Source organism: Rattus norvegicus, chromosome 1 (genome assembly GCF_036323735.1).
Source record: "Rattus norvegicus strain BN/NHsdMcwi chromosome 1, GRCr8, whole genome shotgun sequence".
NCBI classification, from domain to species: Eukaryota; Metazoa; Chordata; class Mammalia; order Rodentia; family Muridae; genus Rattus; species Rattus norvegicus.
Genome location: NC_086019.1, coordinates 148,141,055 through 148,168,769, shown reverse-complemented (window position 1 = coordinate 148,168,769; position 27,715 = coordinate 148,141,055). Strand labels below are relative to the sequence as shown.

The 27,715-nt window shown below is 41.1% G+C and overlaps 1 pseudogene; it reads right to left on the bottom strand.

The window, feature by feature from the left end:
- Nucleotides 1-210: 210 nt before the first annotated feature.
- Pnpla8-ps1 (patatin-like phospholipase domain containing 8, pseudogene 1) lies at nucleotides 211-26,935 on the bottom strand (annotated as a pseudogene).
- Between the last annotated feature and the right edge of the window lie 780 nt (nucleotides 26,936-27,715).

The following is a 27,715-nucleotide window of genomic DNA, read 5'->3' as shown; positions in this document are numbered from 1 at the left end:
ACACACACACACACACACACACACACACACACACCACACACCATCCCATGGCATGTAGCATGGCAATCCGGGGGTCTGTGGCTGACTTCAGGATATTCTTTTAAGTAGATGATTTCAAGTACCAGTTGTAATTAGTGGGACAGATTGCCACCTAGTGGCTCTACTTTGCCCAACTCCAAACTACGTATATAGGAGTCAGCAAGCTGATATTTACCCTGTACTTATACCCCAAATGTAATCAAAGAGCTGATGAATCAGCTTCTGGGTTGGTTGCAACTTCTGCAGAGTTTGAAGAGCAACCCCACATCTTGTTCCTCCACCATCAATCATGAGAATTCAAATTCTTCTGCTTTTCACTGGAACCACATAACCAATAAAGGTAAAACTTTCCCTAACTGCAGCCTGAAGTATTTCATCCTTAATTTGTCTCAGTCATGATAAATATGAAATAATTATTTTTCCATGAAAGCCACTCTTGTGTGTGTAATTCGGGAAATTTTGAAGATGAAAAGAGTTCTTCAACCCTAGTAATACCGAGCTTTGGGTCTTTTGACGTTAAGACTGAACTAAGGTTCCAGTTCTGATATCAATACCCTTTCTTGCAATAAGTTGTACTGCGGAAGAGACACACACTTTTTCTCCTCGGTCTTTTTGTTTTGATCAAAGCTGGCTCAGATTTAGCAAGCTCTTCTTGTCTTTCTGGCTGACTCTTTGAGCCCACCAATGTAACCACCAACTAAGGCTTGTACACATTCAGTGGGACAATAAAGAAAGTTATCAATAATTTGTTTTGCAGACACTAGGAGAACCTTAGGTATCCAGCTAGAGTTGGAAGGTTTGTTCCAATATCTAGAGAAGATCCTGTATCTGGCCTGTCGGCGTGTATGTCAGGGTCAGGGGAATTGGATTTTTCTTCTTAGTAAGGGTTTTATTGCTTTGAAGAGACTCCGTGACTAAGGCAATGCTTATATAAGCAAACATTTGACTGGGGCTCACTTACATTTTCAGTCTATTATCATCATGGTAGGAATCATGGGCATCGTGCAGGCAGACTTGGTGCTGGAGGAGCCAAGAGTCCTACATCTTGAACCCAAGGCAGCCACAAGGAGACTCTCATCCCCACTAGGCAGAGCTTGAGCATTAGGAGACCTCAAAGTCCCACCTCCATAGTGACACACTTTCTCTAACAAGGTCACACCTCCTAATAGTGTCACTTTCTGTGGGACAAATATATTCAAACCACTATACCTTCTTCAAGGTCTAATTTTTTTCTGATAATGTTTATCTTCCTTTGAGTTATTTTTTTTCCTTGCACTTGGAGTATGAATTGAAATGATTCACTAAAAAATAGAATGACTCTCCAAACCTGGTGGTCACACTGTCTGTGTAACAGGAAAGGCTTTGATTACCTGTCTCTTCTTCTTTATCTGCAAAGCAACATTTCTGTTCCTTAAAAGAATTCGTTTCTTCTGATTCATCGGTATAATTTTTCAGAGATTCAATGACTTGTTTAACACTTTTTGTTTTTGCTTTAACTAGCCCCTGTCTGATATTTTCTTAAATATTCAAGAACTTGGCTTAAATTGAGCTAACCATGAAACCATTTCATTTGACTCCCCAAAATAGCCTTTGAAACAGAATCCAAAGTACTTTTAACACATAACATATGAATGTTCACTTTTATAAGTACCTTGGGAGAAAAAGTGCTAAGTTTCAAAATTCCAATATGTAAGCCATGCTTGGAGAGTGCCACTGCTTACTGGAATGTGCTTTGTTTTTTTTTTTTTACTTGAATGAAAACCCTGTGCAAGTTGATGAGGGTGCCCATGTAGACTGGAAGAGGTTGTCAAATCCCCTGGAACATAACTTAAAATCTATTGTGAACTGTCCAATATCTCATATTACCCTCACAGTTCTAAAATCAACTGATCATAAGATGTAATAAATCCTCTTGAATTTAGGAGAGCAATGTGTGGGAGCTATTTGCTAATTAAAAAACTTGTAAATGCACAATACTAAGGTTTCTCTCCCATGGTCAGTGGATCACAACTTTCACAATTCTTAATCACATGTGTGTGCTTTATAGATTCCTAAAGAAAAGCTTATAATGAGCACTTACTATTGAATGCAATCATAAGACGGATTGTATGCTAAGTACTTTTGCTAGAAATAAAAATGGAAGTCCTGGTTATGGCAACATTGTCTTGGAAAACAATTGTCCACAGTAAAACATATTAAGAGAATTCATGATCACTAAGCCAGCTCTATGGAGGACCATCAAAATAATATATATCTTTCAATAATAATTTGAGATTTAGTTTTAGATAGCCTGCAACCAAAGTTGGTAGTGTCTTCAGCAATAGAGTCTAAACAGTTAGCCATGGTCGGATGACCGAAAGCAACAGAAAAAGGGTGTTGTGTTGTATGCTTCTGGGGGAGGTTTCCTGTGCTAGGCACAGAGAGTTTCAATAACATGTGTCTTCTGGGTACAGTATTGCCCTCCCACCCATTTCTTATCACACTACTTCTTAAATTTTATTTTTACAAACTTTATAACTTATTTCTTTAGCAAATAACTAAAAACTTCACACACCTAAATTAACCAGACCTAAAGTCCTTAAAACTTAATGAATTTATATACAGTTAGAATTGACATGCTAAATGGAAACTGTGAAGATTCACATTAAACTTTACACTTTCATGTGGAATATGTATTTTGCACTTATCCACCTCTGAAATCAAAAAATCCTTGATAAAATTAGAACTGGAAAAACAGTTAGTTTTACATCTTTTTATATTATAGTTTAATTAGCTTACAAACCAATTCTAGTCTATAAATTACATATATAATATATATTAAAACATAAATATATAATGCAAACTTACTTAAATATATAATATAAAATACTAGTAGAAGTCTATAAACCTCCTATGTACCTCCCTTTAGTTAACCCACAACCTCCACCTACTTTCTTTTCCCCTCTTCCTCATCCCCATTGATAACTAGCTCAGAGCATCCACCCCCAATTCTGGTTCTTTCATGAATCTTGAGTTCTAATGTCCCCTCTAGTTATACTTTTTACTTGTGTTCCAAAATTTTAAGTTTCCATGTATCTTTTCATAATCCTTCACTTTGGTTTAGCCATCCCCTCTCCTTCATTTTCCATCCCTTGCCCCTCCATGCCTAGACAGTCCCATCCCTAATTACCCCCTCTCTTCTTTCATTTCCCTACATTTTACTATATCCCCTCTCTTAATATGTCCATGCTCAATGTCTTGTGCCTAATTTCCTGGCTTCTTCCTCTGTGTCACATTAAATACACAAAGGATTCAAAGCTAAGATCCACACATGAGAGAGAGAATATCCAGCATTTGTCTTTCTGAGCTTCGGTGCCTCTCTTAGTATAATTCTTGCAGTTCTATCCATTTATCTCCAAGTTTCATGATTACATTTTTTTCAGCTGAGTAATAGTGCCTTGTGTGTACATACCTTTATTTTCCTTAAGAGTTCCATAGTTAATGAGCATCTAATTTGATTTCATTTCCAGACTCTTGTGAATAAAGTATCAGTGAATACAGATGTGCAAATATACAGTCTTTTCAGTATACACTCCTCATGATCAAGTAGGCTTCTTTCCAGGGATGCAGGGATGGTTCAATGTGTGGAAATCCATTAACATACTTCACTATATAAACAAATCACAGGGAAAACCACGTGATTATCTCATTAGATGCTGAGAAATCATTTGACAAAGTTTAATACTCCTTTATGATAAAAGTCCAGGAAAGATCAGGAATTCAAGGTCTATACCTAAACATACTAAAAACAATATACAGCAAATCAGTAGCCAACATCACACTAAATGGAGAGAAACTTGAAGTGATCCCACTAAAATCAGGGAGTAGACAAGGCTGCCCACTCTCTCCCTACCTATTCTATATAGTACTCAAAGTTCTAGCCAAAGCAATTAGACAACAAAGAGAGGTCAGGGGGACACAAATTGGAAAGAAAGAAATCAAAATATCACTATTTGCAGATAATATGACAGTATAATTAAGTGGCCCCAAAAATTCTACCAGAGAACTCCTAAACCTGATAAACAACTTCACCAACATGGCTGGATATAAAATTAACTCAAACAAATCAGTAGCCTTCCACTCCTCAAAGGATAAACAGGCTGAGAAAGAAATTAGCAAAATGACACACTTCACAATAGTCACAAATAATATAAAATACCTTTATGTGACTCTACTGAAGCACGTGAAATGTCTGCAAGACAAGAACTTCAAGTCTCTAAAGAAAGAAATCAAAGAAGATTTCAGATAGAAAGGTTTCCCATGCTCATGAATTGGCAGGATTAATATAGCAAATATGGCCATCTTCACAAAAGCAATTTACAGATTTAATGCAATCCCCATCAAAATTCTAACGCAACTCTTCATAGAGTTAGAAAGAACTATTTCCAAATTCATTTTGAGTAACAAAAAACCCAGGATAGTGAAAACTATTCTCAACAATAAAAGAACATCTGGGGGAGTCACCATCCCTGACCTCAAGCAGTATTACAGAGCAGTCATAATAAATACTGGGTGGTATTGGTACAGAGACAGGCAGGTAGACCAATGGAATAGAATTGAAGACTCAGAAATAAACCCACATATCTATGGTCACTTGATCTTTGACAAAGGAGCTAAAACCATCCAATGGAAAAAAGACAGCATTTTCAACAAATGGTGCTGGTTCAACTAGAGGTCAGCATGTAGAAGATTGCAAATTGACCCATTCTTATCTCCTTGTACAAAGCTCAAGTCCAAGTGGATCAAGGACCTCCACTATAAAACCAGATACATTCAAAGTAATAGAAGAAAACGTGGGAAAGAGCCTCAGACACATGGGTACTGGGGAAAATTTCCTGAACAGAACACCAATGGCTTATGTGCTAAGATCAAGAATCTTCAAATGGGAACTCAAAATTGCAAAGCTTCTGTAAGGCAAAGGATATTGACATTAGGACAAAACAGCAACCAACAGATTAGGAAAAGATCTTTGCCATGCCTACGTCAGATAGAGGGATAATATCCAATATATACAATGAACTCATGAAGTTAAACTCTAAAGAGTCAAATAACCCTATTAAAAATGGGGTATACAATTAAACAAAGAATTCTCAGCTGAGGACTATCAAATAGTTGAGAAGTATCTAAAGAAATGTTCAACATCCTTAGTCATTAGGGAAATGCAAATCAAAACAACCCTGAGATTCCACCTCACACTAGTCAGAATGGCTAAGATCAAACACTCAGGTGACAACAGATATTGGTGAGGATGCGGAGAAAGAGGGACACTCCTCCATTGTTTGTGGCATTGCAAGCTAGTACAACCACTCTGGAAATCAGTCTGGTGATTTCTCAGAAAATTGGACATGGTACCACCTGAGGACCCAGCTAAACCACTTTTGAAAATACACCCAAAAGATGCTCCAACATATAAAAAGGACACATGTTCCGCTATGTTCATAGTCTTATTTATAATAGCCAGAAGTTGGGAAAAAACAGATGTCTTTCTACAGAGGAATGGATACAGAAAATGTGGTACATTTACTTAATGGAGTACCACTCAACTATTAAAAACAGTGACTTCGTGAAATTCTTAGGCAAATGGATGGAACTAGGAAATATCATGCTGAGTATGGTAAACCAATCACAAAAGAACACCAATGGTATGCACTCACTGATAAATGAATATTAGCCCCAAAAGCTAGAATACCCAAGAAACAATTCACAGACCATATGAACCTCAAGAAGAAGGAAAACAAAGTTGTGAGTGTTTCAGTCCTTCTTTGAAGGGGGAACAAAATAATCATGGGAGGAAATACAGAGACAAAGAGTGGAGCAGGGACGGAAGGAAACATCATCCAGAGACTGCCTCACCTGGAGATGCATCCCATATGTGGCCACCAAACCCAGTCACTATTGCTGAAGCCAAGAAGTGCGTGATGTGGATGTCTCCTGAGAGGCTCTACCAGAGCCTTGCTGATACAGATGGGGATGCTTGCAGCTAACCATTGGACTGAGCATGGGGACCCTAATGTAGGAGTTAGAGAAAGGATTGAAGGAGCTGAAGGGGTTTGCAACTCCATAGAAAGAAAGACAATATCAACCAATCAAACCCCCCAGAGCTCTCAGGGACTAAACCACAACCGAAGAGTACACATGGTGTGACTCATGCCTCCAACCACATCTGTAGCAGAGAATGGCATTGTCTGGCATCAATAGGAGGAGAAGCCTTTGGTACTGTGAAGGCTCATTTCCCCAGTGCAGGGGAATGCCAGGTTGTTGATATGGGAGTGAGTGGGTGGGTGGGAGTGGAAACATCTTCATAGAAGCGTGGGGAGGGAAAGTGTGCATTGGGAGAGGGAGGTGAGTGGATAACATTTAATGTAAATACATAAAGTATCCAATAAAAATAAGTTAAAAATACATTTTCAATAAATAAATAAATAAATAAATAAAATGATACATTGAGGCCTTTGAGGCCATTTGGGGTTAGGAAGTATTGAGGTTTTGAGATGTAGGCATAAGAAAATTTCTTGAACAAAACACTAATGCTCTAAGATCAAGAATCAACAAATGGGATCTCATAAAACTGCAAACCTTCTGTAAGGCAAAGGACACTGTGGTTAGGACAAAACGGCAACCAACAGATTGGGAAAAGATCTTTACCAATTCTACAACACATAGAGGGCTTATATCCAAAATATACAAAGAACTCAAGAAGTTAGACCGCGGGGAGACAAATAACTGTATTTAAAAATGGCATTCAGAGCTAAACAAAGAATTCACAGCTGAGGAATGCCGAATGGCTGAGAAACACCTAAAAAATGTTCAAAATCTTTAGTCATAACGGAAATGCAAATCAAAACAACCCTGAGATTTCACCTCACACCAGTGAGAATGGCTGAGATCAAAAACTCAGGTGACAGCAAATGCTGGTGAGAATGTGGAGAAAGAGGAACACTCCTCCATTGTTCGTGGGGTTGCAGACTGGTACAACCATTCTGGAAATCAGTCTGGAGGTTCCTCAGAAAATTGGACATTGCACTACCTGAGGATCCAACTATACCTCTCTAGGGCATATACCCAAAATATGCCCCAACATATAACAAAGACACATGCTCCACTATATTCATAGCAGCCTTATTTATAATAGCCAGAAGCCAGAAAGAACCCAGATGCCCTTCCACAGAGGAATGGATACAGAAAATATGGTACATCTACACAATGGAATACTACTCAGCTATCAAAAACAATGACTTTATGAAATTCATAGGCAAATGGATGGAACTGGAAAATATCATCCTGAGTGAGGTAACCCAATCACAGGAAAACACACATGGTATGCACTCATTGATAAGTTGCTATTAGCCCAAAAGCTTGAATTACCCTAGATGCACAGAACACATGAAACTCAAGAAGGATAACCAAAATGTGAATGCCTCACTCCTTCTTTAAAAGGGGAACAAGAAAACCATTGGCAGGGAATAGGGAGGCAAAGTTTAGAACAGAGGCAGAAGGAACACCCATTCAGAGCCTGCCCCACATGTGGTCCATACATATACAGCCACCAAACTAGATAAGATGGATGAAGCAAAGAAGTGCAGGCTGACAGGAACCGGATGTAGATCTCTCCTGAGAGACACAGCCAGAATACAGCAAATACATAGGCGAATGCCAGCAGTAAACCACTGAACTGAGAACGGGACCCCCGTTGAAGGAATCAGAGAAAGGACTGGAAGAGCTTGAAGGGGCTCAAGACCCCATATAAACAGCAATGCCAAACAACCAGAGATTGCAGGGACTAAGCCACTACCCAAAGACTATATATGGACTGACCCTGGACTCCAACCTCATAGGTAGCAATGAATAGCCTAGTAAGAGCACCAGCGGAAGTGGAAGCCCTTGGTCCTGCTAAGACTGAACCCCTAGTGAACGTGATTGTTGGGGGGAGGGTGGTAATGGGGGAAGGATGGGGAGGGGAAGCCCATATAGAAGGGGATGGGGAGAAGTTAGGGGGATGTTGGCCCGGAAACCGGGAAGGAGAATAATAATTGAAATGTAAATAAGAAATACTCAAGTTAATAAAGATAAAAAAAATGATACGTTTGAGGCCTTTGAGGTCATTTGGGGTTAGGAAGTGTTGAGGTTTTGAGATGTAGGCATAAGGGTCTTTAACTGTAATTGAAAGGGGTTTGTGATGTGTAGCAAAGAAAGAGGAGGTGGTATCCCAGGTGGCAGGATTGACTAAAGAAGGAAACAAGAGACAGGGGAGGTTTGGGGATTCAAGAGAAAGAGAGTACAAGTAGAGGTCAAAGAAAGGAGAATGAGGGACACAGAAGTGTCTTAGGCACTGTGATGAGGGCAGAAGGCATAATTTATTCCAATTTCAGAGAGGATATCTCTTTCTAGTAAAGAATAGGGCATGAAAGTATAAAGAAGAAGGAGTGGGGAAAGGAAAGGCCTTTAAAATAGCAAGTTAAGGGAGGATTTTGAGCACTCTGGAAAAATGTCTATATACTCCAGCTATGGGAGAGGGAAAGGGGGTGAATGGAGCCCCAGAATTCCATCAGGGCTGAGAAAGTGGCCCCAGTATATGGGAGGAATGTGATGAAGCAACATGACAGAAGAAGTGAGACCCTGGGCTCCTGGAAATTAATGGATGAGCCCAGGCCCTGTCAATCCTCTTGCTAGACCCAGTAGGTCCAAGGAGAATTCAGGAAGGCTGGATGGACCCCAAAGAAGTTGTGACCTAGGGCAGTCCGACGCTCAGTGACCCCGTTGTTGACACTTGGAACAAGAACAGGTAGGTCTGTGAGGAGTTGGACAAGTGCAGGCACAGTGACCTTCCTTGCCACACTTGAAGCAGGGACCTAGTGGCTGCTTCTGGGAGTTCATTAGAGACCCTGATCCAAGAGTTTGTGCTTATATTTCTGGTTGCATGCACCACAATTATGGAAGACCTTAAAAGCGAAGACCAGAACCTTGGCCTGGGGTATAAGCAGGCCTTGGTCTGGTCATTTGAATTTGGCCTTTATGTCTGAGTAGAACTGGGCAAAACAGTAGGTCATAAAAAGTTGTTGGTCAACTATGGTCCCCAGGTCTATGTATGAAAGTTGAAGCAGGGACTGTGTGGTGCATAAGTGGAAGTGAGAGGGAATTTTAGGCTTGCCTTAATTATCTCTTGGACTTTTTGAAAGTTAAGGGTTAAGGGTTGCTCCCCTAAGGCCAGAGGGGAGACAAGTAATAAACCAGTCTCTGGCCTGATAATCATCACAGTCATTGTAATCTCAATGAGGATCTATGCTAGGGGCTGCTGCAGCTCTGGCATGATGGGTCCTGTGTTTGGTATATTTGATCTGCATGGTCTCAGGCCTTTTTCTATACATGTCTGCATTCCCCAGGAAGGAGGTTATTGGAAAGAAGCGTATAGAGGTCATGAAAGGTAACGTCATAAGACTGGGTTAGGTATCAGAATTGTTTGATAAAGGTGTTAGTGTCTGAGGTAAAGGAAACCAGACTCTTTTTTTCAACGTATTAACGGGATTTTGAAACATTTAATAGCACACACCAGATTTTGAAGGGAAATCCACTAACAATGCCAAACTCAACAGAATGTGCCTACAGACCATCCAAGGAAGCCTGCCAAAACCAATAAAGTTTGTGGCAGGGTGAAGTCTTTCCAATCCTACAAGAAATAGCAGGAACAAAAGAAAAGAGCAGAAATGCTCAAAGATCTATCAAAATCCAATAACCTACGGAATGTTTGGTACAACAAGTGATGGGGATGTTACCCATCACCCACTGTTGGATAAGGAAATGGGGCAACAGAAGAACCAGAAAATGCAGAAGGCGGGTGGAGCTACTGACCAATCTTAGTCACATCACCAAAATAAAAGGACCTCCGAGTCTGCACAAAACACAACCATACAACAAACCCTCACTCCAAAGGAGATTTATTTACCCTGGAAGGTAAGTGGGCTGCCTCTGCACCCCACAAAAATAGCAGCAGGTGGCGCTGTAGGAGTGGTTTTTAAAGAAGAAAAGGGAGCTGGTCATGCTAAGTTGAGCTGGTTAGTTCTGATTGGACATGTTGGTCAGTGTAGCGAAATTAGAAATGTTGATAGCTGAACCTTGGTGGTCAGGCTCAGGAAAGAGGAAGTGGCCAAATAAGGAAGTCTAGTGATTTAACTAAGGTGAGACTGGAGTGCGGGCGAGAGCAAGACCTGCTGGCACCATGTTTGGGCCCTTAGAGTCTTTCAGGTATAATGATTAAGCAACTTAATAATCAGTTCTAAAATTTTAAGACATTTTAACTTCAGATTGCACATTTGTTGCTCTAAAATATATGACTTTGAAGGCAAATTTGAGGCAGAATATTACCTACCAGTGGTACTCTTAGTATGTTTTAGTCCAGCTCTTTGCTTATACAAAACAAAGAAAGTCACGTGTAAAGATTCAGAAGAAAATAAAGCAGTGAGGTAGGAATCCTATTCCAGGAAAATAGAACTCAAGCTATGGAATAAAGAGTAGAACAATGTGAAAATGAGAAGCAAGACCAAGGTCAGGGGCAATCTGCTTTGGAAGTCTTTACTTAAAACTCAGGGCAGCAGAGATTAACTAAAAATATAAACAGTGGAAGACATTATCAATATGATTTATTATTGTTGTTATTATTAATATTTAATCTTTAATTTTTACAGTGCAGTCGTTATCTGCCTTCCAGTCCACCTTCTGACTGTTCCTCCTCCCATTCTTCCTCCTCTGTTTTCAAGAGGACGTCCCTACCCCTTTACCCCCACCCTACCATACCTCCCCACTCCCTAGGGCCTCAAGTCTCTTGAGGGCAGTGTGCATCTTCTTTCACTGAGGTCACACCAGGCAGCAGTTATCTGCTGTACATGTGTGGGGCCTCTTACCAGCTAGTGTATGCTGCTTGGCTGGAGGTTTAGTGTCTAAGAGATCACAAGAGTCCAGGTTAGTTGAGACTGCTGGTCTTCTGATGGGATCATCCTCCTCAGTTTTTCCAGCCTTTCCCTAATTCAACATCAGTCTCTGGCCTCAGTCTCTGCATCTGACTCTGTTAGCTGTTTGTTGGGCCTCTCAGAGGACAGCCCTGCTAGGTTCCTGTCTATAAGCATTGTATCAGTAATAGTGTCCGGCCTTGGAGCCTTACCTGGAGCTTGATCCCAATTTGGGCCGGTCACTGAACCCCCTTTCCCTCAGTCTCTTCTCCATATTTGTCCCTGAAATTCCTTTAGACAGGGACAATTATGAGTCAGAGTTATGACTGTGGAATGGCAACCTCACCCCTCCACTTGATACCCTGTCTTCTACTGGAGGTGAACTCTATGAGATCCCTCGCCCCCACTATTGAGCATTTCATCTAATTTGAATCCTGAGCAGCTCTCACATACCAGGTCTCTGATACATTCTAGAGAGTCCCCCACTTACTACCTCCCTAGGTTGCCTGTTTCCAGTCTTTCTGCTGGCCCTCAGGGTTTCATTCCCACCCCCAATACCTGATCATGTTCCTCCTTTGCCCTTCCTGTCCCCTCTCCCAACCAGGTCCCTCCCTTCCTCTGTCTCCCTCTGATTGCTTTCTTCTCTCTCCCAAGTAAGATTCACATATCCTCACTTGGGCCATTTGGCTTCTTAATCTCCTGTGGATTGTATCCCGCATATTCTGTACATTTTTGGCCAATATCCACTTAATAATGAATACACAATCTGCATGTCCTTTTGGGTCTGAGTTACCTTACTCAGGATATTTTCTAGTTCCATTTGCCTGCAAAACTCATGATGTCATCATTCTTAATAGCTGAGTAGTATTCCATTGTGTAAATGAACCACATTTTTTGTATCTATTCTTCGTTTGTGGGAAACCTGTGTTGTTTCCAGCTTCTGGCTATTACAAATAAGGCCACTACAAATATAGGGGAGCATGTGTCCCTGTGGAATGGTGAGGCATTTTTTGGGTATATGCCCAAGAGTAGTATAGCTAGGTTTTCAGGTAGATTTACTTTCAATTTTCTGAGAAACCTTCAGATTGATTTCCAGAGTGGTTTTACCAATTTGCAATTCTACCAGCAATGGAGGAGTGTTCCTTTTTCTCCACACCCTCACCAACATATGCTGTCACCTGAGATTTTGATCTTAGCCATTCTGATTGGTGTAAGGTAGAACCTCAGGGTTGTTGTGGAAAACAATAAAAAGGGGCACTACCTGTTCCCACTCATACCCCTGTGGTCAGGCTCTCCCTAGTTTCAGCTCCAGTGGGCCATTGGAACTATCGCTAATTTATCTCAGCAGCTCCATGCTACCCCCAAGTACTTTCTGACCCACTGTCCAAGAGCCATTCCAATGCAGCGCCCTGTCGGGTCTTCCCACTCTCACTCACAGCTCTTTTAGCTGGTTTCCACCATGCCAGACATACACATCACAATTCCATGGTGGGTCCAGTGTGTTCTGCCACCATACACTCCCTTTAACTCAATTGAGTTGTCACATAAAAGAACACATCACACAATATCCTCTGACCCAATTGATAAGCTATAATTTGCCCATCTAGACAACACAAAATCCTGTACACAGCCACCCTTTAAAAATAGTCCTAACAAATTGTAATGTGTGTAGGGAAGAATCTTAACATCTGCCACCATGTTCTCTTAGCTGCCTTTTCTTCTCGCTCCAGCCTCCTCTACCACTCTAAAACTTTTCTCATGCCCATCCTTCCTTCTTATCCAATGACAGGCCTCATTCTATCATGTACTTGCCTTCACCTGCATAATGACATCAACCTACACAGGGTTTTTTGATTGGCATTTCCCTGATCACTAAGGACTTTGAACATTTCTTTAACTGCTTCTCAGTCAATCAAGATTCCTCTGTTGTGAATTCTCGGTTTAGCTCTATACCCAATTTTTTGGGTTGTTTGGGTTTTGGGGAGTTTTCTTCTTGACTTCTTATATATTTTGAATACTAGTCCTTTATCAGATGTGGGGTTAATGAAAATGTTTTTCCCAATCTGTAGGTTGCCAATTTGTACTGTTGACTATGCCTTTGCCTTACAAAAGCTTTTCAGTTTCATGACTTCCAATTCCTAAATTCTTGACCTTAGCTCCTGAGCCATTGAGAATTCTGTTTAAAACCCCCTCAACCACTACCACCCCCACATGGCAATGAGCTTGAGGCTCTTTCTCACTTTGTCTTCTATTAGACGCAGTGTATTTGGATTCATATTGAGGTCCTTGATCTGCTTGAACTTGAGCGTTGTGTAAGGTGACAAATATGGATGTATTTTCATGTGTCTACATACCAACTACCACTTAGACCGCCACCATTTATTGAAAATGCTTTCTTTTTTCCACTGTACATTTTTGGCTTCTTTGCCAAAGATCAAGTGTCCATAGGTGTGTGGGTTTATTTCTGGATCTTCAATAATATTCCACCTGTCTGTCTCTGTTCCAATACCATGCAGTTTTTATCACTATTGCAGTATAATACAGCTTGAGGTCAGGGATGATGATTCCCCCTAGAAATTCTCTTATTGTTAAGAATAGTTTTCACTATCCTGAGTTTTTTGCTATCCCAAATGAATTCAAGAATTGTTCTTTCCATGTTTTGAAGAATCATGTTGGAATTTTGGTGGAGATGCCATTGAATTTGTAGATTGCTTTTGGTAGGATGACCATTCTTACTATGTTAATTCTACCAATCCATAGTCATAAGAAATCTCTCCATTTTCTGAGATCTTTTATTTCTTTATAGAGAGACTTGAAGTTCTTGTCATACAGATCTTTCACTTGTTTGGTTAGAGTTACCCCACAATATTTTATATTATTTGTGATTAGTGTAAAGGGTGTTGTTTCCCTAATTTCTTTCTCAGCACATTTATCATTTATATAAAGTATGGCTACTGACGTGTTTGAATTAATTTTATATCTAGCCAATTTGCTGAAGTTGTTTATTAACCGTAGAAGTTCTCTGGTAGAATTTTTGGGGTTGCTTATGTGCACTATCATGTCATCTGCAAATAGTGACACCTTGACTACTTGCCAATTTGTATTACCTTGAATTCCTCTTGTTCTCTTATTGCTCTAGCTAGAATTTCCAGAACTATACTGAATAGATACTGGGAGAGTGGACATCCTTGTCTTGTTCTTGATTTTAGTGGGACTGCTTCAACTATCTCTCCATTTAACTTGGTATTGGCTGCTTGTTTGCTGTATATTGCTATTTTATCTTTAGGTGTGGGCCTTGAATTCCTGATCTCTCCAATACTTTTAACACAAAGGGGTGTTGTATTTTGTCAAATGCTTTTTTTCAGCATCTAAGGAGATGATCATGTGATTTTATTTTCTTTGAGTTTGTTTATATAGTGGATTACAGTAATGGATTCTTGTATACTAAACCAACCTTGCATTCCTGGGATGAAACCTATTTATTTGATCACAGTTAATGATGGTTTTAATGTGTTCTTGGATTCCATTTGAGAGAATTTTATTGAATATATTTGCATCAATATTCATAAGTGAAATTTGTCTGAAGTTCTCTTTTTTGTGTCTTCAGTATTATAATAATTGTGGCTTCATAGAATTAATTATGTAGTGTTCCCTCTGTTTCTATTTTATAGAATAGTTTGAGGCGTATTGGTATTAACTCTTCATTGAAGGTCTGGTAGACTTCTGCACTAAAGGTATCTGGCCCTAAGCTTTTTTTGGTTGGGAGGTTTTTAATGACTTCTATTTCCTTAGGGTATATGGGCTAGTTTAGATAGTTGATCTGCTCTTGATTTGACTTTGGTACAAGGTATCTGTCTAGAAAATCATCCACTTCATTTGGATTTTCCAGTTTTGTTGAGTATAGGCTTTTGTAGTGGGATCTGATGATTTTTTTAATTTCCTCAGATGTTATATCTCCCTTTTCATTTCTGATCTGGTTAATTTGGATGCTGTCTCTGGGCCCTTTAATTAGTTTGGCTAGGGATTTATCTATCTTGTTGATCTTCTCAAAGAACAAGTGTTTGCTTTGTTGATTCTTTGTATTGTTCTATTTGTTTCTATTTAGTTGATTTAGGCCCTGGGTTTGACTATTCCCTGCTGTCTACTCCTCTTGGGTGTTTGCTTCTTTTTGTTCTAGAGCTCTCATGTGTGTCTTTGTTTAGTTTCTATTTCAATGACCTGTCCATTAAGTAAGAATGGGGTGTTGAAGTCTCCCACTATTATTGTGTGAGGTTCAATATGTATTTTGAGCTTTAGTTAAGCTTCTTTTATGAATGTGAATGCTGTTGCATTTGGGGCATAGATGTTCAGAATTGAGACTTTCTCTTGGTGAATTTTTCCTTTGATGAATATTTTGGTTGAAAGTCTACTTTATTGGATATTAGGATGGCAACTCTGCCTTGTTTCTGGGGACCATTTGCTTGGAAAACTTTTCCCTAGCCTTTTACTCTAAGGTAGTGTCTGTCTTTGTTATTGATGTATGTTTCTTGTATGCAGCAAAATGCTGAATCCTGTTTGCATATTCAATTTGTTATCTTTTATTGGGGAATTGAGTCCATTGATTTGAGATATTAAAGACATTGTTTTTAGTTCCTGTTATGTTTGTTGTTGTAGGTGGCGTTATGTGCATGTGACTCCTTTCTGATTTGCTATGAGATGATTGTTTTTTCTTTGGTATAGGTACCCTCCTTGTGATGGAGTTTTCCTTCTAGAATCTTCTGTAGGACTGGATTGGTATAGTTTAAATTTGGTTTTTGTCCTCTATATTTTGGTTTCTCCATCAATGTTGGTTGAGGGGTTTTCTGGGTACAGTAACCTGTATAGGCATTTGAGTTCTATTAGGCTCTGTGTGAACTCTGCCCAAGCTCTTCCAGCTTCTCTGGTTCTCTGTTGAGAAGTCTGGTGTAATTCTTATAGGTCTGCCTTTATATTTTATTTGACCTTTTTCCCTTACAGTGTTTAATATTCTTTCTTTGGTCTGTGCATTTTATTATTATGTGATGAGAAGATTTTCTTTTCTCATCCAATATATTTGGTGTTCTATAGGCTTCTTGTACATTTACGGCCATGTCTTTCTTTAGGTGGGGGAAGTTTTCTTCTATGATTTTGTGGAAAACATTTTTAGGACCTTTAAGCTGGGAATCTTCTCTCTCTTCTATTCCTATTATTGTTATATTTGGTCTTTTCATTGTATCCTGGATTTCCTGGATGTTTTGGGTTGGGGGTTATGTTTTAAATTTTCTTTAACAGCTGTGTTAATATCTTCTAAGGTATATTCTACACCTGAGATTCTCTCTTCTATCTCTTGTAATATGTTGGTGATGCTTACATCTGTAATTCCTTACCTCTTTCCTAGGTCTTCCATTTCAATGGTTGCCTCCATTTGTGTCTTCATTGTTTCTACTTCCTCTTTTAGATCTTAGACCACTTTGTTCAATCCCTTCACCTGTCTTAGTATTTCTGTATTTCTTTAAGGGATTTATTTGTTTCCTCTTTAAGGGCTTCTACTTGTTTGCCTGTGTCCTGTATTTCTTTCAGTGATACACACACACACACACACACACACACACACACACACACACACATTAAAGGACCCTATTATCTTCATGAGATAGGATTTTAGGTCAGCTTCCTGATTTTCAGGTGTTTTGGAGTATCCATGGCTTGCTATGATGAGAGAACTGGGTTCTGATGATACCAAAGTCTACTGGTTTCCATTGCTTATGGTTTTGTGCTTGCCTCTTGCCATCTGGTTATCTCTGGTGTTAGCTGGTCTGAGTATCTGTGTCTGGAGCCTGCCTCCTATGTCCCTGGGTTGCTGCAGGTCTCTTGGGAAGTCTTCAGACTGTTGGGTCAGAGGAACAGAAAAGCTGATAATCTGCCCCAGCAGAAGGTACAAGCTGAAAGGGAAGTATAATCTGGGGGTGGGGTGGGGTGATGGGTCCTTAATTTGCTGGGCTCATTGGGGTTCCCAGCTACTGCAATTATTGTTTGTGAGGGTCTCTTACCTGTTGGTAAGGTCTCTTACAAACAGAACTCCTGGGAGACTGTCAGACTCTGGGAACTTTAGAGAAACATACAAACTGGTCCAATACAAGTTTTTTGAAATCTTGTTTTATTTACAAGGTGGAACATGCCTGTATTTCCAGTACTTGGGAGGCTAAATCAAGAGGCTCACAAGCACAAGCACAAGTTACTCTGAACTACATTAAAGAAGGCCAGCCTGGGCCTTTTCTCAGAAAATGAAACAAAAACAACAGAATTCTTGAACTGAGAATGTAGCTCAGTAGGCAAAATTACTTTCAGTAGAAGTTGGGTCTGGTTCTTTCTCCAAGCCCCATGCTCCCAGAAATAAGATTCAGACTCAAATACCTTGGCCATATCTGTCTGACACCACATGTTTAGCACAGACTAACAGATGACTTGTCCTGGGAGTAGATATGGAGCTACCTTATAAATTCATTTAGGGTAAATTGAACTATAGATGCACATGGACACATTAAAATCTTATCAGGAAAACTAGGCCCAAGAACTTATTGAACATAGCCGAACAAGGAAAGGCTGTAATTCTCTCATCTGGACCCTGTACAAAAACTCAGAGATGTACTCATGTTTATAGCCCCATTGACCTGTTATCTTACAACCCTGTGTGGGTACCAAGTACCAGCAAGCAGAGAAGTACCATTTGTCCCAGGGGGCTTCAATTTGACTTGGTCCCTACTGTTGACACAGCCTACTCAACTATCATCTGTCCATCTTCCTGTTCTCCCATCCACACCTGCCATCCATTCATCTGCCCATTCCTTCATCTGGATCTACTCTAAGCCTTTCACCTCTGCAACTAGACACAACTCTAAGCATCATTCTCAAATCCATGACCCACAGTGGCCTGACTCACAACAGTAGCTTCCTCTCTGTAACACAATACAGATCCCTCATTGTCTTCCCACCTTTGGTTTCTCAAACTTCTTTGAAACCCCTTGCCTATTTAACCCTTTATAATTATTCTGTGACCAACATATAGAGAAAGAAATTTAGTGTACGTACATTGTATACTATGTAAACTGACATTTAATATTATTAAGAGTGGAATAGAACTTCACTTCAGTCAGTGGAAGTGAAGGAAGCACCAAGGAAGCAGAAATATCTTCCAAGTAGCTGCCATTAAAACCTCTATACTTTGTGAACTTATTGTAATAATAATATTAATAATAAACTCTGACAGTGTAGAAAAACATAAACATGTCCATTCATGTTTCTGACATAGTAAACCCAAAGGGCTGCTATCCCAGCATGCCTGAGGCCCTGGTTTCCCATCCCTAGCAAAACAAAAACAAAAACAAACAAAAGCAAAACAGAAAAAGCAATCTACTCCTTTCAGAGACTATAAGGGTGATAACCCTGAACCAGTACTGGAAACTAAGCCAGTACGGGGGGGGGGGGGGGGGGTGTACATCCTATATCTCTTTCCACAATTCTTTAACTCTCACCATAGGTTTGCAAAGGTAATTTTATCTATTGTTTTGATAAGGAAACAGGGGTTCAGGATTTACCTGTCCAAAGCTGATACCAGTGCAAAAGCAGAGAAGCCAGATTAAATTCAGATGTGCTTTTCCAGGCTCTATCACTCTGCTTTCCTTCTCCTGCCCAAATTCCTCGTGTAAATCACCTGATCATCTTCCTATAGAAAGTGTCCCAGTCCTCCTATCTAGATTTCCACATATTCTGGGTACAAGGCTGTTGTTTTTGCATGCTTCCTCTTCCTCGTTTTCTCTTGCTTTAGATGGGGAAAATCATCTTTTTTCATCCCTCAGGTACTACTAGATGTTAAGTAATAAGTAACCTAAATTTACCGTGCTCTATCTAAAGCACTCACAAAGTCTTCCTCTTAATGGGATAAACAATTCATTGTGGATAACTAAATCCAAAGGAGTTGAGTGTGTGCGCCCCCAAGTGGCCAGAGCGACCTTCGGATCAAAAGTTCCAAAAATGGCTGAGCTTTCCGGACTTGAGTCTCTTTGTGGACCTGAGCACCACCGGAGGACGCGCCACCCACTGGATGACGCGCCCGCGCCCGAGTAACCGGGTGCGCGCTGGGACTGCGCCTGCGCAGATAGAGAACCGTGCATATTGGACTTTCAAAGCCGTAGTTTCTGTGATGCAAGGCACACGGGGCTCATACAGTCGCCTCAGAATTTAGGACCTCCAGCCCTGGGAGGCTGCAAATGCTGCATCATCTGTACCCTCCTCTCAGGCGAGTCCATCAACTCCCGGAGAACGGAGCTCGCAGGGACCAACGCTGCCCAGTCTAGCTTGCAGCACACGCTGCCTACAGCAGGGGGCGCTGAGTTGTCTAGTGCTGACCACTGGTAGCTGCGCTGCAGCCCAGTTACTGCGACCCTGTTGCTGGCCCCTTGAGGACTGCAAGAGTGAGATATGAGATAGCAAGATAGGAAAAGACCTGCCGCCACTAGGTACTAATTCCTACAGGTTAAAGAGTAAATGATTCCCTCCAACTGCAAAGCACCTTCCTCCATTTGAGTGGGTACCTTGGCTGGTGGACTATATGGGCCACATACAGAATAATGGGCCCTTGCTTGAGGAGGTTGTTTGTTCTCTTACCTCTGGAGAACTTAGAATTCAAAGTGAGTCATCCTGATCTTTATTGTCTCAGAGTTCGGCAGTCATGTCATTGCAGAATAATAGAACTTGGTCCTCCTGTAAGAGGTCTTCACAGAAAGCTAATTGGGAAGTGGAGAGCCTGGGCTACTTCTGTGTTGGAAGAGCATGGTAACAACGCTGTAGCACATGCAGAGAAGAGCACTACATTTACCCCTTATATGAACGACCAGGAACTCCACAATGGATTGAGAGTTTATTTTCAGTCTATAAAAGTCTTAACCTTTTAAATAAGAAGCTGGATTCTAAAATTTTACAAGGCAATGTGAAAGTTCGGTAGACCCATCTTAACAGTGAGTTCATATGGGAATTCAAGCATTTGGAAATAGAAAAGGCACTAAAAATAAAGATCGCAGGTGATTATGGCTTCTAGATATTAAATCATACTGTAAAGCCTGGCTTACAAGGCAGTACTGATGCTTTACTACACAAAGGACTAGAAAAGAAAGCACAAAATATATCTAAAGCCAGCTCAAATCACAGGGGCATGCATTTTTTAATAAAGTGTTGAAAAAACATTCATAAGGGAAAAAAACCAAATGGATTAGAAATCTAGCATAAAAGCCAACTCTACAAGTTTCAAAGAAAATAACACAACCTTCTTCTAAGAAAATGTTTTCTCAGAGACATAGGCAGTGTAATGAAAGGTCAATAGATTTGCTAACAAAATACTTTAAACTGTCATGGCACACAAGAACAAAAAGACATCTAATAAGCTGGGGAAAGTATCTAAACAACTTACTTCTATAACAGAATACCTGTCTATAATAAATAGAAATTTATAATGGGTAATTTACAATAAACAAAAGTGTATTGGCCCACAGTTCTGGAAACTGGGAGCTAACGGTTCTTCCTTGGCATTTCTGGATAACCAACTTAATGGCAAGACTATTCAAGATAATTCTTTATATATACATATATAGTAGGTATATAGATAGATGATAGATAGATAGATAGAGAGAGAGAGAGAGAGAGAGAGAGAGAGAGAGATAGATAGATAGATAGATAGATAGATAGATGAAATGATGAAATGGGTGGCATATATGTGTACCACTGGCATACAGTGCCCAAAGGGGCTGGAAGAAAGCATCACATCGTCAAGGACTGGAGTCACAGAGGGATGTGAATTGTCATATGGATATTGGAAATTGAATTCTCTTATTCAGGAAGAGCAACCAGTGATATTAACCACTGATCCATTTCTCCAGCCCTCAAGATAATTCTGTAAGGACTAATCTTCAACAAGTGATGTCAAGACAAGTGAGTGTTCACAGGCCAAAGAGGAAAGTTGGACCTCTCTGTAACACTGTATTCACATTTTAGATCAAAATAGATGACAGGTCTAAAGTACAGGAAGCAAAATAATAAAACCTTTAGAAGGAAAAGTCATAAATTTGTAAAGTTGATTCAGGCAAGATGCAAAAAATGGATAGTTTGGACTTAGTTTAAAGCATTTCAATGATTGCTGAAAGACAATTGAGAGAACAAAAGGAACTTAAAGAATGGAAAAAATAGTTGCAAATTATATCAGATAAGGAACCTACACCCAGATTATGTAAAGAATAACTAAGCAATAAATAATCAAGTTTTCCAAATGGGCAAATGGTTTGACTAGACATTTCTATACACACACACACACACACACACACACACACACACACACACACACACACACACAATTGCATAAGTACCCAAAAGCCACAAGAAAGGATTCTCAGAGTCATAAATCATTAGACAAATGCATGCAAGCCAACACCACAAAGATATACTGCTTCATACCCAGTAGGATGGCTATAACAACTTAAAAAAAAAAAGAATAAATCACCTGACCCTGACCCTCATTGGCCCATAGCACAGTAGCTGTACAGGCAATGGAGAGGGCTGGCTGGCTCCCTTGATGGTCAGTGTAGTGTTCTCCTCAGCTGATGGCTTCTAGAGAAAGACTCATTCTCCCTTAAGGGCCGATCACTAGGAATTTGACCATGCTCCAGTGAGTATATGAACAACACAAAGTGGACTCGTTTTTTATTCTTTTTTGGGGGGGACAGTCAGGGTGGGGAGGGAGACAGACATGGGAGAACAGGGAGGTGAGCATAATCCAGATGCATGATGTGAAATTCCCAAATAATGAACTTTATTAAAAATGATAAATCATAAGAATGTTAAGAAACTAAAACACTCATACCTATTGGAGCATAAAATGATTCACTTTGTAAAAATATTTCAACAGTTGTTCAAACTGTAAATGCAAAGTGGCTATGTGACTTATTAAATTATATACACTATTAGGTATATAACAAAACTGAACATGTTCACAAACACACTTGTATGTGAGTGTTGAGAGCAACAGCATCTACAATCTAGTTACAGAAAAATGTCCAAACAAAAGGGGGTATATCTATACACTGGATTTTTTTTTTACTGCTCCAGTCGATGGAAGGGGACTTTTATTTGGTCCAGGGATCACAGGCCAGGTATGGCCCCAGCTTTATTTGACCTTCTTCTTGGGGCACAGGTTGTTGGTGTGGCCTCATTTCTTATGGCAGTTGACTGCACAGGGGTGCAAGCATGCATAGCACTTACGGTAAATCATCTTGTCATAGTTGTACTTCTGTGCAAGCTGACGAAGGGACTGTTTGATGATGCCATCACGCAGATGCAGACCTAGGTGCAAGGTGTACTCTTTCTGGATGTTGTAATTGAACAGGGTGCAGCCATCCTGACAGCTGGGTTTCATGGAGGCATTTCAATCATCAGTGGAAATCCATTCCTTAACAAATCTGACTAAAGTATTAATAATGCATGCCTCAAAAGTCAAAGCCAAAAGAAGAAGAGTTCCTGTCGAGGCTGAAATCAGGGTCGTTAACAAAGGATACCAGTTGAAGATGAACTCATACTAACCCTGAGATTGTTCTTTTTCTAGCTTTCTAACCTGTAATCTCTTTCTAAGAACATAGATTATTTGACCACCCCTGAGTAGTCAACATAGAAACAACATTCTTCATTTAAAGTTAGGCAGAGTCCCCCTTGAAGGAAGAACAGTAAATCTAGGCCATTTCTGTTTTGTACAACTACTTCTGGCAGTGAGGAAAGGTAATCTTGCAGGGCTGTAATGGACTTTTCCATCTCCTATAAATCTGCATTGATAGCCACCTGTAGGGCCTTGTAATTTTTATCCTGGAGTACTACAGCTCAGGCCCCTACACTAGCAGTTCCATCCAGCTCCATGCCAAAAAGGGGGCCCAGTAACACAGCAGAGATGGCCACTCTACTTAATTGTTTGGAGGTGCCAGCTGTGTAGTAAACCACCCAAGAGACAAGCTGAACCAGAACACAAAAATCTTGAGTGAGATTTAGAATCAGGGAAGTAAAGCCCACCAAACATCCTCTGGGGTATCCTGCCACGGTAGGGGCTACAGTACAATTGCAGAGGTGGGAGTAGTCTGAGAGTATCTTAATTTTAGTACAGAGTCCTTGTCCCATTGTTGATTGCAGGGTCAGCTTTCCTCTGATTGTTGCCATCTACATTTTCTGTGCACTGTGACTAAATCCCAGGGACTGCTATTCCTTCCTAGTAAGGGGGCTGAGTATCTAAGCATAATCAACAGTCCTGAGTCAAATCTGGACAGGAGGATTAAGGACTTGGAAATTGGATTCTAATAGGATCCTGAATCAGGCAACAAAGTTGGACATTGTAGGGAGCAAGAGGGTGGTGGGTCCTGGTGCAGAGGAGGGGACAGGTTGGGGCAGAGGTTTGAAAGGTGGTTGGTTTGACTTGCCTAACATCTTGTTGGTGCCTAAGGAGGAGCTTGAGCCAGGCTGGCTCAGTTGAATAGTGAATATGGCTCCAAGGTTATGGTTTTTCCACCCATACATTGGTAAATTTCCTATTTTCCATCCTACACTCTGTTTTACTTCTTCAGTAAACCTTATAACCCACCTACTGTTGTTGGCAAGCTTAGTCCCTGCTCCTTTCCAATTTACTGTGATTAAATCTGAGGTGATGGGGTGGGGGTGGGGGGAATCCACCATATTCACATCCTGAAGCCACACAAAAGTAATCAGAGGAGCTGCCACACTTATCTTTCTAGCCTTGGTATGGCCATGGCCTGAGCAGACATAGAATCAGCCAATTTTGGTCCAATGGTGCCATTCTAAGCCTCCAAACTCAGAGAAATCATCCGGTCATAGCTCCAGATTAGGGAACGAGGTGGCATCTGGCACTAATTTGGTGACTTGGTGAAGCATTTCAACTCCCCTGATATCTATGAGCATCTAGCTTAGACTGCGGGATTGGTGGAGAGTGTAGCATGCTGTGTGCAGCAGGCAAATAGGATCAGTGCTGAAGTTGAAGTTTTATTGGATTGACAGGATGTGGATGTGCCTTCCATAGCTCTTGTGGTGGACCATGTGGATGTCTCCCCCTGCCTGACCTCAACTGCTGGGTTGTCTCTCTCTTAATATGGGAGTGATGTACCCACGTCCAGATCCATCCACCTTTACAGCCATTAGTGTGGTCAGGATTACAGTGTAAGGTCCTTTCCAGCATGGCTCCAGTTATGTCTATTAATCTAAACTTTATCACCTGGTTCAAAGCAGTGGGGAGATTAAGGGGAGTGGCAGATTCATGATCCTAGCAGATGGCAGGCTGGATTTACTTCTGGATTCTGTGGAGGGCCTTCAATGACTCCAAGAACCTGTGTTGGTCAAAGTTCGCTAGAATATCAGATTGGAGGTTAGGCAGCATGGGTGGGGTCTCCCATATAGGATATCAATTGGGGGATGAGACCCAAAATATAGGAAATCTTCCTACTCCTATATAAGACATAAGATAGGAGAGACACCCAGTCACTGCCAGTTTAAGTGTTAATTTGGTTAAGGAATCCTTCAGGGTTCCATTCATTCTCTCTACCTGTCCAGAACTCTAGGGTCTGTAAGTACAATGCAGTTTGCAATGGGTCCCTAAGACATGTACTAAAGACTGATTTACCTGAGAAATGAATGTTGGTCCACTGTTAGATTTAAGCAGGGTAGGTAGTCCATACCTGTGTATGATGTCTTTCAGAATCTTCTTTGCCACTCCTTCATAGGGCATGCTTCTAACCATCCTGAAAAGGTATCTATAAAAACTAACAGGTATTTATATCCATATGTTCCTGACTTCACTTCTGTGAAATCTATATCCCAATCAGCCTCTGGCTGTTGACCTCTAATTCTGATTCCTGGAGTTCCTTGATTTGGGTCTGGGGGATCCACAGCCTGGCAGGTGGGACAATGCAAAATTACCTGATCAACCAAGCCTCACAAGTAAAATATTTTGTACTTTAACCCTCAATGAAATCCCTTTTATTTTCAGTGGCCCCAGTGTGTGGCCTGATGGACTTAATGGATGAGTTGTTTAGCAAATCCCTTAGGTGGGATGGCATGGCCTTCAGAAGTATGCAGGTATCTATTTCTTCTGCAGAGTCCCTTGCATTTGACCTGATCTTGTGTGTCCTCAACAGTGTATTTGAGGAATGGCCAGACATGCAGGAGGAGGCAGGTGACAGAGTGACCAGGATACGGGTAGTGGAAGCTTGGGTTGCTTCCCTTGCAACTTTACCAACTTGTCACTTTCCTTAGACTATTTCTAATGTCCCTTCTTGATGCCAGGGGCAATAAATTATCACCACCTGCAGAAGGAGCAATAAAGCCTCTAGTAAAGCATGCATTTCATCCTTATTTTTTATGGTTTTTCGTTCTGCAATCAGAAGTCCCCCTCTCTTGGTATATGGACCCATGCACATAAGCTGTAGCAAAGATACATCTGTTATCAGTATAAATGTTAGCTACCCCACCACCACCACCACCAGTTTTAAAGCCTTAGGTTAGAGCCTTTAGTACTGCTTTCTGTGCTAAAGTTCCTGGCAGCAAAGCAGTTGCACAGATGACAGAGTCCAAATCCACTATGGCCACTCCAGCATACTTGGTTCAGTTCTGGCAGAAGCTGCTCCCATTCATGAGATAGATGCACCCAGCATCTGGCCACAGAATGTCAGTCAGGTCTGGCCTAATACTTGGAACATGAGCCAAAACTTATATAGCAATCATTGTTGTGTCTGAGGATTGGTCCAATAGCAGGGTGGCTGCATTTAGTGCAGACAATGAGTTATATCTTATGTGAGGGGGATTCAAAAGCAGAGCCTGGAAGTGTATCGGTCTAGCATTGGACAGCCATTGACTGGATAGATTCTTGAGGGTCCCCTCCATAGTGTAGGGAGTGGTGACACATTCCTGACCCATGGTTATTTTGTCAGCATCCTTGACCAGCTAGGCGATGGGCCACCAGATTCAGCTTTTTAGGTAAATAGGCCACTACTCTTATCTATGGGCCCAAAGTTTGTGTGAGCAAGCCTTCTGCTATTCCATTTCTTTCATCCACATATAGGTAGAAAGGTTTGTGAATGTCCAGGAAGGTCAGGGCCATTGCCTCCAATAAGGCTTTTCTTGGGATCTTAAAAGCCATTTGAATCTTGGAGGTCCATTCCACCTTATCTTCTTGGCCCCTGGTAGCCTCATATAATGGCTTTGCTATCTCAGTGAACCCTAGCACCCAGAAACTACAATACTTAGTGGGTCCCAGAAATTCTCATATTTGCCTCTGGGTTGATGGAACTGGGATGCTGGGGATTTGCTTCTGGCCATCCAACTGCATGTATTACCCTCACATCCTTGAGTATGTACCCCAGTTGGGTGATTTCAAGTTGGCAAAATTGGGCCTTCTTAGCAGACAATTGGTAACCCAGTTGTCTCAGTTCTTGTAGCAGGTCTTGTGTGGCCTCCTAGCATGTCTCCAGGTGGGTGGCCACAATTAAGAGATCATCTATGTACTGGAGTAAAGTTATTTGAGGGTGAACCCACCGATTCTCATCCCAGTACTCATATAATGCCTTGTCAAAGACTGTGGATGAGTTCTTGAATTCTTGAGGCAGATACATCCAAGTCAGTTGTTCACTGAAGCCTCTCTCCAAGTCTTGCCATTTGAAGGCAAATAGGTACTGGCTTTTGGGTGCCAGATACAAGAAGAAGAAGGCATTCTTCAAGTCGAACACAGTGTACACAGTGTGCTTGGGAGGGAGGCTGCTCACCAAGGTGTATAAGTTTGAAACTGTGGGATGGATGTCCGCTACCCATGTCTTTACTTCCCTCAAATCCTGCATGGGTCAATAGTCATAGGAAGTAGGCTTCTTGACTGGAAGAAGAAAGATGGCAAAAAATCAGATTTCCTACTTCCCAGAGCCAGCTGATATGTGGGGTCATGCTTGTTGTGACTTCTCTGGACATTGGATATTGCCTGATTCAGACTGGGGTGGCCCCAGACCTTAATTGGACTAGAACTGGGGCTGGATAATGGGTGAGTCCTACTGGTTCTTTATGCCCACATCTTGGGAACGTCAGCCAGAAACCTCTAGAGCAACATGCCTGGAGATGGGGCTGGGCTGTGGGAACAATTTGTACTCTTCTAGGGCCAAGGTCAAGATATGGATGGGGCCATTCTTATCCAGCAGTTTCACTCCCTCTGGGCCAAAATGGATTTGGGCTCCAATTTTGGTGAGAAAAAAACCTCTCTTCCCAGCAGGGGGTATAGACATTCATGGATGACAATAAGTGAGTTATCTGTCCCACTCCAAAGTCTACCTTTATTCAGGTAGTCCATGGATAAGGCATTGTGCCCCTTGCCCCTTGCATTCAGGTTTTCTGGTCTGACAGTGGCTCTGGTGGTTATTTCAAAATAGAGTGTTGCGCCCTTGTGTCTACTAGAAAGTGTATGGGCTTCCCTTCTATCTTTAGAGTTATCCAAGGCTCATGGAGCAGCGGTTGAGCCCCAATGCCCTCAGTCATCTTGTTCTTCAATTCCAGAAGTTTTTGGGCATTCCCTTGGGTTTTTCTTAGGGCAATCATTTTTCCAATACCCTTTTTGTTTGCAATAGGCCCATTGG